Source organism: Canis aureus, chromosome 13 (genome assembly GCF_053574225.1).
Source record: "Canis aureus isolate CA01 chromosome 13, VMU_Caureus_v.1.0, whole genome shotgun sequence".
Taxonomy (NCBI): domain Eukaryota; kingdom Metazoa; phylum Chordata; class Mammalia; order Carnivora; family Canidae; genus Canis; species Canis aureus.
Window position 1 is genome coordinate 23,833,020 of NC_135623.1, and position 13,426 is coordinate 23,846,445.

General features: G+C 34.1%; 1 long non-coding RNA gene across 1 annotated transcript in view; it reads left to right on the forward strand.

Moving 5' to 3' along the window:
• The window catches only part of LOC144282140 (uncharacterized), a 46,392-nt gene extending 44,670 nt beyond the window's left edge, over window positions 1–1,722 (forward strand). The window contains exon 3 of the long non-coding RNA XR_013350482.1: window positions 943–1,722. This is a non-coding gene — a long non-coding RNA (uncharacterized LOC144282140). The remainder of the gene's footprint in view (window positions 1–942) is intronic.
• Window positions 1,723–13,426: the final 11,704 nt, after the last annotated feature.

The following is a 13,426-nucleotide window of genomic DNA, read 5'->3' on the forward strand; positions in this document are numbered from 1 at the left end:
TTAATCAGTGGATATTCTTTTTTGTGTACTTAAATAAAAATAATATTGATAGTCTAAAAATCACTCATTTATAGAGCCTAAAATTAGAAGATGAACCTTTCTAAGTTATTGTGGGAAAAATACAGACTTAAGGCACAGGCTATTAAAGTGGGGTATGCTCATTAAAGAAGGGACACATGATGATTCATTGAGGAGTGAACAGAATATAGTATATATATATAACAAGTATATAATTGTGCATATTTGTACATATTGTGCTTTAATTTTATTCTTTTCAAAATACTATTTTTGATATATATATTGATATAATGGTACTTATAAATAAATTGCATATACTTAAGGTACATCTTAAAAAATGTTTTGTCATAGGTATGAAATATTCTTAGAGTTTGAATATTGCTAATCTACAGAAAAATATAATGCAATATATACCAGTATATACCAATATATATGCTCCTCTATACTATTTAACTAAATAGCACAGTTGCTTTTAAGTAAGCTCTGTGGAATATAGGGTACCAAAAAAGGGAAAATATTTGACAGAAAATGCTAATGAGTAAGTAATTAGAATGAAAGACTGGAAGAGAAAAGGGTGATGGAAATAAAGGAGATAAATAGAAAAGTAAAAACAAAACAAAACAAAACAGTAAGTCTATATAGTTCATTGTTAGGATACATATTTTAGGAAACATTAAAAATATATGTTTTAAGTATCTCTGGAGCTGAATAGATAATATACAAGTTTCCATGTTTCACTCCAAGCCACAGGTGGGATTTATGAAAGTCATGATTTCACATATTAATCAGTATATATACACAGTATACACATATATACAAATACTAGACACACACACAGGGAAAGTGAGACCTACAGAAAATTTTAACTATGCTACTCAAAATAATCTACACGTTCAATGCAATCCCTATCAACATTTTTCACAGAGCTGAAACAAACACTCCTAATTTGTATGGAACCAGAAAAGACCCTGAATAGCCAAAGTAATGTTGAAAAAGAAAACCAAAACTGAATGCATCACAATTCTGGACTTCAAACTGTATCACAAAGCTGCAGTCATCAAGACAATATGGTACTGACACAAAAATAGACATACAGATCAATGGAACAGAATAGAAAACCCAGAAATGGACCCTCAATTGATCTTCGACAAAGCTGGAAAGAATATCCAATGGAAAAAAGACAGTCTCTTCAACAAATGGTGTTGGGAAATTTGGACAGCCATTCTTTATGTAGAAGAATGAAACTGGACCACTTATTAGCCATACATACACAAAAATAAAATAAAAATGGATGAAAGACCTAAATGTGAGATAGGAATCCACCCAAATCCTAGAGGAGAACCCAGGCAGCAATGTCTTTGGCCTCTGCTGTAACAACTTCTTGCTAGACACACCTCCAAAGGCAAGAGAAACAAAAGCAAAAATGGATTATCAGGAATTCATCAAGATAAAAAGCTTTTATACAACTAGGATCAACAAAACTAAAAGGAACCTACAGAATAGAAGAAGATATTTGCAAACGTCTTATCTCAGATAAAGGGCTAGTTTCCAAAATATGTGAAGAATTTAAAAACTTAACAACCAAGAAACAAAAAATCCAGTCAAGAAATGGGTGGAAGACATGAACAGATGTTTCTTCAAAGAAGACATACAAATGGCCTACAGACACATGAAAATAAAACTTTTTTTTTGTAGCTCTTTAAATTAGCTTCTCTACTCACTTCTTGTTAGCATTTAGGAAGCCATTTGTCTCAACATTCATTCCATCAACTGCCTATAAAAATATATTCAGGAATGTAAGTCAAAGCCCCCTTTTACTTAGTTTTCTTGAATCCTACAAGCTCAATCTGAGTGTATTATTTCATGGTGTTAGTGTTTAATGACATCTCTGAGACAGAGGCTTTCTGAAGGTATTTATGATTAAGGCTTATTAGCCTCCACTCCACCTATTTCCAGTCTTTCATCTCTGTTTTTTTAACTATTACCTAAACAGATGTTATAAGATACTACCTGACACTATCCCCTTCTCATCTATGTATCCTCTCTACCTGTGATTCTGAAATGGTAGCTCACGTAAATCCAGAGAATTGTGTGTGAGATGATCATTTTTCTAGGTAAAATAAAACAAATTTCTGGGAAAAAATTTTACAGATTATATGGCCTTTTTCAGAATAAAAATATCCGATTTCAGCCAATTCATGGGAAAAGTGTTGTCAAAAAGAGGCTGAAATGAGCATCTAAATCCTCACCACTGTATTTCCAATCTTCCTTGCCTTTCAGCTAATTCATAGATTCTTCTCTCTGTGGCAATGAGGATACAGTAGAGAAGTAGGGAAGGCAAAGGAGAGGGCTGCCTTCATTTTTAGGGTGGAGACACAAACACTACCAGCAAACTGTGCATATCTGGAGTGTAAACTGGTCAGACCAGCCTCTCGAGCCAGGTGTTTAGAGACCCAAGGGCCTTACTTCCCTATCTCTTTGAAACATTCACTCCTTTTCTTCCTTATGTTCTGTCCTCTTTATCTCCCCTTTTATTCATCACCAAGTCTTCATTTTCCTAATTTATTTTTATAAGTTTATGGTTTCTTTTCCCCTTTTAATTTACTGAACTCATTTTCCCCTAATTTTCTTTCCCTATTTACGTTGCTTACCTTAAATCTCACTTTTCTTTAACATTTTCTCTTCTTCCTATCATTTATTCATATTCTTTTCTATCTGAAATTTTTTCATTCTCTGTTTGTCCTCTTGTTCATTGCCACTCCACTATAGCCCATGTCTGTCTTGCCATTATATTTTAAAAACAAAACAAAAACCCTATTGTTGGTTCCTTTCAAACAAAAATGAGTGATAAGTACACTTCCCACCATATTCCATTCTTAACAGTTGGTCTACAAAATAAATTTATAATTCAGTCTTCAGTACTAATCATTTTCTCTTGAGTAGTATCCTTCTTATAGTTTACCAAATCTGAACCACTCATTAATTACTCCCCATTCCCTCATATATATTTTTTCCACATATAAGTGAATCTGATAAAAAAAAGATGCTTTCTCTTTATAAAATAAAGGTAAATCTCTTTAATATCATTCTAAAGAAATGAAATTGTTCAACAAAGTTTCCAAAAATCTGAGTGTAATTTCTGTCAGCATATTGATTGAAGTTTATAAGTTATTTAAGGATAAATTAGTAGTAAGTTTTACATATTAAAAATGTGGATCAAGCTAAAGAACATAATCAAGGATTTAATTGGTACTGATGCTATTGATAAACATATAAAGCACTAAACAAATATATAGGTATTCAGCCAGGAAATTCTTTCATCAGTAAAATTAGATGGTTTAAATTACTTCTAAATTTCCTAACTTTTTAAGCAATGTAATAAGATAGAACTATCCTTACTTTGGAAACCTTTTATGTGATTCTAATGCTTTTGTAGAATGAGTAAGTGTTGGCTCAGCAATTCACTAAATGTTTGATCCTGGGAAAGTCATCTAGCTTTGCTTTCAGAAGGTTGGCTTTTCATCTTTCACATAGAATAACGTGTTGACTCTGACAGGGATACAAGGATCATGATATATAAGGAAGAAGGTAATAATAATAATTTATTTAAGTATGTTTAAACCAAAGTGAACTCTGCAAATATGTAGATGTTAAGAGGTAGCTCTACTAAATAGATATATTGCCATGAGATCCTTTGTCAATGGCTCTAGGGTAAACCCTGGGTGATGGTGGCAACAAAAATTGGAGTGATTAATAGGAGAAATTGTGGCGGTGCAGTAAAGCTTTCATGTAAAACTGCCAATGCAGTCAATCATTTGATATCAAGCTTTTCTCAGTTTTACAACTTTCTCTATCAAAGCTTTGTGTTGTTGAATAATAGAACCATAGGCAAGAGAAGAAACTCTCAAATTTACTGAGTATGGATATTAAGAGATCTGGACTAATCTGCAAAATCATAAAATCTGTTAAGCTTTTTTTTCTCTGGAGGCTTTAGCCTAACTTTCTGTATCTTTCTCCCTTTCATCCATATTTTATAAGAATAATAAAACATATCATTCATTCTTATGTTCCTTGATTTTAATACCAGATGTCAATTCTGTGAAGGCTCTTGATAATTCTACTTAATTATGATAAGAGAATGAAAGTTTTGTCCACCATTAAAGTAATTCCAAACATCAAGAGCATTAGAGATCTATTAGGGTGGAGGGTAGAAAATGCCACACTGCTGAATTTAGGTTTTTGCCTCTGCTATTCCTACTGAAACTCTGACCTCTATTCCATTGTATTCCAATGCAGCAGATGAAACAGTAGAATAGCTGTGATATCTTCTCTGTTGTCCTCTCCTTGTTTCTGGTAAATATGAATATTACTCCATTCCTTGGAAATTTGAGTCTCCAGGGGTTTTATGTAATTCTCACAAGTAGCCATCCTTCCTCACAAAGGAACCTTAGGTTTTGAGATCTCCTTTAACACTTTACAATACAACGGAGAAAGTGCTTTGGGGACTGGGACTGCCAAGACCCTACTGAATATTTCCAGAGGGAGCTGTTAGAATGTGAGCTAAATTAGGCATATGGAAATACCAGAGCTTTGGAAGGGATAAATATTTTAAAATATGTCATATAGTGCCACACTGGGTTAATTCTGAATTCTAAAATCAAAGTCCTATTGGTAAATGAGATAATAGAAACCTATCTGGAAGCATGTTTATTAGGTCAAAAGTAAATAGAAGGTTAAGAAAACTCATTTATACTTATAATAACCCCTCAAATGTAAATAAATGATGAAATATTTATACATATATATATTTCCATAGATATATATAGATATAGATATATAGATGTCAAGAAAGCAAGCAGGAATAGAATGACAAGGTGAGAAAAGTGAGGTATTTGCCTTAGGCACAAAATTTACCAGGGCACCAAAAACTTTAATAATCAAAATAAGTACCATTTTAATGCAATATTTTAAAAATCACAGTTAATGTGAAAATTGTGAACAGAAAAATGAAATTTTTAAATGAAAATATTAAAATTACAGATATTTCCTTTTGTGTGAAATCCCACTATGGCTCAGCATAACACTCGCTGATCATATCTTTATTTAAAGTTTGGCATTTACTTTCCTCACTGTGGATTTTTTAAAAAGATTTGATTTTTTAAGAAATATTAATTAAAATATTGTTTATCTTTATTACTAAGTTGGGGTTTTTTTGGTCACTCCCTTAGATTTTACACTCAAGGCAAGTGCTTTCTCATTGTCCATATCACCATGATCTGGCCCTGAAAGCAAATCATGTGGCCAAGTCAATAAATGAGTATGTAAACAATATGCAGAGAAAATATAAATAATGCTCATGAAGACTTTGAAGGCATAATCCTTCTTAGACAGAAGAACCGTTTCCTTAAGGGAAAATGACTTCTCAAATAGGATGTGAAAAGATATATCATGATCTCAGTATTTGTTGTTTATTCACTTTTACTCTGCTCAGCAAAAACAAAAACGAATAACTTTTTATTGCTTTCATTACAGATTATTATTTTTTTATAAAATTATTTTTTATTGGTGTTCAATTTGCCAACATATAAACACCCAGTGCTCATCCCATCAAGTGCCCCCCTCAGTGCCTGTCACCCAGTCACCTCCACCCCCCGCCCACATCCCCTTCCACCACTCCTAGTTAATTTCCCAGAGTTAGGAGTCTTTCATGTTAGAGATTATTTTTTAAAATTTCTTTTTATTGGAGTTCAATTTGCCAACATATAGCATAACACCCAGTGCTCATCCCATCAAGTGCCCTCCTCAATGCCCATCACCCAGTCACCCCAACCCCCTGCATACCTCCCTTTCCACCACCCCTTGTTCATTTCCCAGAGTTAGGAGTTTCTCATGTTCTGTCTCCCTCTCTGATTTTTCCCACTCATTTTCTTTCCTTTCCCCTTTACTCCCTTTCACTATTTTTTATATTCCCCAAATGAATGAGACCATATAATGTTTGTCCTTCTCTTTCATTACATATTATTAAAATTAATTATGGTTTAGAGCAATTAAATGCAAGTTGGTTCTGTTTTTTATATCTGTTTTTATTCTTTTGTTTTAAGGGGAAATCTGAATTTAGGAGTCACTTTACAGTTGAAATAATGCACTCCTATTTTTGTAAACTATAATTCATAATAAAATATGTATTTGTCCTAATCTATTTTCAGCTTAAAAATACAGTAGAAAAAGTAGAAAAAGGAGAGAGAAAAAAAGAGGTAAAGAGAAAGTTAGATTCTTCTGCATGTGGCTGTCCAATGTTCCCAGCACCATTTATTAAAATGACTGTCCTTTTCCCAGTGGATAGTCTTTCCTGCTTTGTTGAATATTAGTTGACCATAGAATGAGGGTCCACTTCTGGATTCTCTATTCTGTTCCATTGATCTGTGTGTCTGTTTTTGTGCCAGGACCACACTGTCTTGATGATCACATCTTTGTAGCACAACCTGAAATCTGGCATTGTGATGCCCCCAGCTCTGGTTTCTTTTTTAATATTCCGCTGGCTATTCAGGGTCTTTTCTGATTCCACACAAATCTTAAGATGATTTGTTCCAACTCTCTGAAGAAAGTCCATGGTATTTTGATAGGGATTGCATTAAATGTGTAAATTGCCCTGGGTAACACAGACATTTTCACAATATTAATTCTTCCATTCCGTGAATGTGGAATATTTTTCCATCTCATTGTGACTTCCTCAATTTCTTTCAGAAGTGTTCTGTAGTTTTTAGTGTATAGATCCTTTCCCTCTTTGGTTAGGTTTATTCCTAGGTATCTTATGCTTTTGTATGCAATTGTAAATGTGATTGACTCCTTAATTTCTCTTTCTTCAGTCTCATTGTTAGTGTATAGAAATGCCACTGATTTCTGGGCATTGATTTTGTATCCTGCCACACTGCCAAAATGCTGTATGAGTTCTAGCAACCTTGGGGTGGAGTCTTTTGGGTTTTCTATGTACAGTATCTTGTCATCTGTAAAGAGGGAGAGTTTCACTTCTTTGCCAATTCGAATGCCTTTTATTTCTTTTTGCTGTCTGATTGCTGAGGCTAGGACTTCTAGGACTGTGTTGAATAGCAGTGGTGAGAGTGGACATCCCTGTCCTATTCCTGATCTTAGGGGAAAGACTCTCAGTATTCCTCCATCGAGAATGATATTTGCTGTGGGTTCTTTGTAGATCGCTTTTAAGATGCTGAGGAATATTCTCTCTATCCCTACACTCTTAAGAGTTTTGATTAAATGGATGCTGTATTTTGTCAAATGCTTGTTCTGCATCTATTGAGAAGATCATATGGTTTTTGTTTTTTTTCTTGTTGATGTGATTTTTCACGTTGATTGTTTTACAAGTGTTGAACCAGCCTTGCATCCCAGGGATAAATTCCACTTGGTCATGGTGAATAATCTTCTTTTTTTTTTTTTTTATTGGTGTTCAATTTACTAACATACAGAATAACACCCAGTGCCCGTCACCCATTCACTCCCACCCCCCGCCCTCCTCCCCTTCTACCACCCCTAGTTCGTTTCCCAGAGTTAGCAGTCTTTACGTTCTGTCTCCCTTTCTGATATTTCCCACACATTTCTTCTCCCTTCCCTTATTTTCCCTTTCACTATTATTTATATTCCCCAAATAATCTTCTTAATGTACTGTTGGATCCTATTGGCTAGTATCTTGTTTAGAATTTTTGCATCTGCGTTCATCAGGGATATTGGTCTATAATTCACCCTTCTGGTAGGGTCTTTGGTTTTGGAATCAACCAACCATTTATGATGCTGGCCTCATAAAACGAATTTGGAAGTATTTCCTCCCTTTCTATCCTTCAGAACAGCTTTAGTAGAATAGGTATGATTTCTTCTTTAAAAATTTGATAGAATTCCCCTGGGAAGCCATCTGGTCCTGGACTTTTGTGTCTTGGGAGGTTTTTGATGGCTGCTTCAATTTATTGGCCTGTTATTGGCCTGTTCAGGGAAAATTGAACAGCCACGTTCAGAAGAATGGAACTAGACCATTCTCTTACACCAGACACAAAGATAAACTCAAATTGGATGAAAGATCTAAATGTGAGAGAAGAATCCATCAAGACCCTAGAGGAGAACACAGGCAACTCCCTTTTTGAACTTGGCCACAGCAACTTCCTGCAAGATACATCTATGAAAGCAAGGGAAACAAAAGCAAAAATGAACTATTGGGACTTAAGATAAAAAGCTGCACAGCAAAAGAAATAGTCAACAAAACTAAAAGACAACCTACAGAATGGGAGAAGATATTTGTAAATGACATATCAGATAAAGGGCTAGTGTCCAAGATCTATAAAGAACTTATTAAACTCAACACCCAAGAAACAAATAATCCAATCATGAAATGGGCAAAAGACATGAACAGAAATTTCAGAGGAAGACATAGACATGACCAACAAGCACACGAGAAAATGCTCCGCATCCCTTGCCATCAGGGAAATACAAATCAAAACCACAGTTAGATACCCAATGGTCACACCAGTGAGAATGGGGAAAATTAACAAGGCAGGAAACATCAAATGTTGGAGAGGATGTGGAGAAAGGGGAACCCTCTTGCACTGTTGGTGGGAATGTGAACTGGTGCAGGGACTCTGGAAAACTGTGTGGAGGTTCCTCAAAGAGTTAAAAATAGATCTGCCCTACGACCCTGCAATTGCTCTGCTGGGGATTTACCCCAAGATACAGAGGCAGTGAAAAGCTGAGACACCTGCCCCCCAATGTTTATAGCAGCAATGTCCACAGTAGCCAAACTGTGGAAGGAGCCTCAGTGTCCATCGAAAGATGAATGGATAAAAAAGATGTAGTGTATAAAGATTTTTTTTATTTATTCATTTATGAGAGAGAGAGAGAGAAGGCTCCATGCAGGAGCCTGATGTGGGACTTGATCTCTGGTCTCCAGGATCATGCCCTGGGCCAAAGGCAGGGGCCAAACTGCTGAGCCACCCCAGGATCCCCAGATGTGGTCTATATATACAAGGGAATACTACTCAGCCATTAGAAAGGATGAATACTCACCATTTGCTTCGATGTGGATGGACTGGAGGGTATTTTGGTGAGTGAAGTAAGTCAATCAGAGAAGGAGAAACATTATATGGTTTCACTCATACAGAGAATATAAAAAATAATGAAAGGGATAATAGGGGAAAGGAGAAAATGAGTGGGAAAAATCAGACAGGATGACAAAACAAGAGAGACTCCTAGCTCAGGAAAGCAAATAAGGGGTAGTGGAAGAGGAGATGGGCAGGGGGATGGGGTGACTGGGTGACAGGCAGTGAGGGGAATACTGGACAGGAGAAGCACTGGGTGCTATACTCTATGTTGGCAAATAGAACTCTAATAAAAAAATATACACACACACAAAAGAAAGCTAGAATGATCAAAATATAGAACAAGAAAACATAAAGGAGACACAAATGGAAAGGCAATTATTTATAATATATATATATTATAAACATATGTGGAGTATTAGCCCCGTCTTGAACTAGGTTAGTGTCCTGCCACAAAAGACTCTTAAAAATAGGATATTTTTCTGTAATTAGGAGCATAATCTGAGACTTTCTCACTTTTTAATATTTACCCCAATACGTAAGATAAAATTAATCAGAAGATCTAAACTAGCTCAGAGTAGAGGCTTTTTAACCCAGCTGAGAAAGCTTGGGTCATGTTAGACAGACTTACAATTTGAGGAAAAAAACAAACAAATGATTAAAAGGATTTTAAAAAGTCGTAACCTCAGGTTGACTTAAGATTTGTATAACTAATTTACTGATCAAAAAGCATATACATAAAAATAACTCATTACAGCGAAAATATTACCAGATAGTAAAAAGCTAAGGATACAGTACTGGCTTCAATCTATAACATTCCATGGCTTTGAAAAATAACACCACTTTTCTCAGACTGTTTCCCCACCTATAGATAGGGTATTTTTATTTTTATTTTTTTGTTTTGTTTTGTTTTGTTTAACAATGATTTATTTGAGAGAAAGCGTGACCAGGAAGGGTGAGGGAGGACAGAGAATCTCAAGTAGACTCTGCACTGAGCACCATACATGGGGATCCATCTCATGACCCTGAGATCACAACCTGAGCTGAAACCAAGGGTCAGACACTCAACTGACTGTATCACCCAGGGGCCTGGGGTATTTTTGTTTTTGTTTTTTTAAATATTAAGATAATGAATAATTTATCTCCGTTACTGAGTTTTTTTGATGCTCCCTTAAATTCTGTACACAATTCAACAATCACTTACTGTCTACCATGAGCCAGGTAGTATTTTAAGTGTCCCTGCAACGCAATGCAGTACAGACAAGACAAACAACATCCCTGTTCTTTGAGATTTTACATTCTAATACAGAGACACAGACAATAAGCAAGAAGGAAAGAGAACATGAGATACTAATGAAAATATTACACTCTGTTGGAGAAATCTTGCAAAAAATACTGCTATTTTAGATAGGGTGGTGGTCAGGGATGGTCTTTTGAGGCAGTTTCATAAAATGAGATATCAAGGTCTCAGAGAAAACATGCTAGAGAGAAGTCATCAAAAAGAAAGATCTGGTGTTCTGAGGAACAGAAAACAGGCCAGGGTGCCCAGAGAGTAAAAAATTTATATACAGAGAAAATTCCTTCCTACCTTTGTCCCATACCCATATATTCCACACACAATTCCTGATAAGAAACAGCTATGATTCTTTGTGTATCTTCCCAAAAGCATTATACATACATAAGTAAATGGACTGTACATTATTTTCTCCCAATTAATAAACAAATGTGATAAATATCCCAAAATAAAGGATTATTCAAATACATTTTAATAACAGCATAAAAGTCAATACTTCTTTCATAGGTATTTAAAATATTATATATATAAAATATGTAAACCTATAATACTTATGCTCATGTATAAGATAGATTCCAGGGATCCCTGGGTGGCGCAGCAGTTTAGCGCTTGCATTTGGCCCAGGGCGCGATCCTGGAGACCCGGAATTGAGTCTCATGTCGGGCTCCCGGTGCATGGAGCCTGCTTCTCCCTCTGCCTGTGTCTCTGCCTCTCTCTCTCTCTGTGACTATCATAAATAAATAAAAATTTAAAAAAAATTTAAGATAGATTCCAGAATATTTTTTAAAGTTTATACATGCTGAAAAATGTAGAAAATACATTCCAAAATTTATATACATTCTCTGACTTTTTTCCTATTGTGTATATGTATCTCAACAACTCCTTTATACCACAACCATTTAAAAAATTTTTATTAACACCAGATTATGTTAAACTCTATAATGTCTACTTCAAAATTTCCCATTTTGCTTTGTACAATAATAAAAAAGTATTCAATTACTCATTCTCTTCTTACCAACCATCCTGAAAGTCTACCAGAGAAAGTCATTGTGCCAAGAGACCAAATACAGAAATTAATAAGACAAACACTAACTTCAAGAAAGGCAGAAAATTGTGAATACAAATAAAATTTAAATAATTGTGAAATGCTTAAAAAAGAACTATATTTAGAGTATTATAAGAAAAAACAGAGGCAAACACAGTGTGGAGTGTTAGAAATATTTCAAGATGGGAGAAACGCTATGGCTGAGTCTTGTTTGAAATATTCACTAGAAAATGGTAAGAGGAGACCACAGGAAGTGCAAAGGTATCAAAGAATCCAAACTATGCATGTGCAGAAATAGTAACAGGCAAAATTGGAAAAATAAGGTAATTGTTAAGAGTAGTTGTACTTGATTAAGTTTACAATTCTGCAAAAGGAAATTCAGGAAATACCATGAGACTACTGTTGCTACACTATATGTAAGGGATCTATCTTTCTGACTTGATAAAATTTACAACTTCTCAGTATATGGTTTACATATCATGTACATATATCATCAGAATAAATTCATTTTACAGAAGCATACTCTTACATTTAAAATTCAGAATTTATTATGGCATTAAACATGGCAAGTCTTAATCTGATAGATTTTATTCTATGATATAAAACAAATTTCAACACATTTTTAAAATTGAAGTCATATCAAATATGTTCTTAGACCACAATGAAATTAAACTGGAAGTATATTAAGCTAATTTCCAAATATTACAGGAAAAAAAACACTCTAAATAACCCATGAATAAGAAGATCAAAGTAAAGATTAGAAATATTTTTAATTGAATGAAAATGAGAACACAATTTAAAAACATATGCAAGATGTAGATAAAGCAGTGTCTAGAGGGAAATGTGTAGCATCAATTGAATGTCTTTAAAGAGTATAACAAAGGGTTTAAATCAATAATCTAATCTTCCACTTTAGAAAAAGAATGGTAAATTAAATCCAAAGAAAGAAGGAATGAATAACATAAATCCAAGAAGAAATATTAAGAAACAGAAAAGCAATAGAGAAAAATAAATAAGAACAAAAAGCTAATTCTTTGTAAAGAATAAGAAAATTTATAAAACTTTAGCCAGACTAATCAAGAAAAAAATACAAAAATATCAGTATCGGGAATTAAAGAGGGGCAATCACTATAGATAATACAAAAATTAAAAGAATATTAAGGAAACATTATGAGCGACTTATGCCAGTGAACCTGATAACTTAATTGAGCACACAAAATTCTAAAGACATTACCTACAAAAGCTAACTCTAGAAGAAGTACACTGAATAGCTGTGTATCTATTAAATAAATTCAATTTGTACTTAAAAAATTCCCATGAAAAAAACTTCAGACCTAGATGGCTCCTATAGTGAAATCTACCAAACATTTATTGAAGAAATGATACTAATTTTACACAGACTCTAAAAAAACAGTATGAAAGGGAAGATATTTTCTAATATCCTCTAATTTCTTCTTGTACACATTCAGTTATTTAAGTTTCTGGCTTTAAAAAAAAAGTCTTAATTTGCAAGTATATGCAGTTTTTTTCTTAATTATTTCAAATTCAACTCCATTGTGGTCAGAAAATATACTGGTCTATCTTGACGAATGCTTCATTGCACCCCAAAAGGATGTGTGTTCTTCATTTTTGGGTACAATACTCTATAAATAGCAACTAGGTTAAGTTTGTTTCTTGTCGTTTGACTCTTCTATACCCCTACTGATTTTTTTAAATCACATATTCTACCAATTTTCAAAAAAAGTTATTAAACTCTCAATCTATGATTTTGGATTCTCCATTTCTTTATTTAGATATGTCTGTATTCATGCATAAATTGTTGTTACTAGCGGATTCACATTTATTGTATGTCTTGATGAACTGACACTTTTATCACTATAAAATTCTTTTATAAAGACCTAGTGGTCCTTGGAATTTACTTTGTTATTAATACAACTATACCAAAAAATGGTTACTGTTTGCATGGTAGAAAAGATA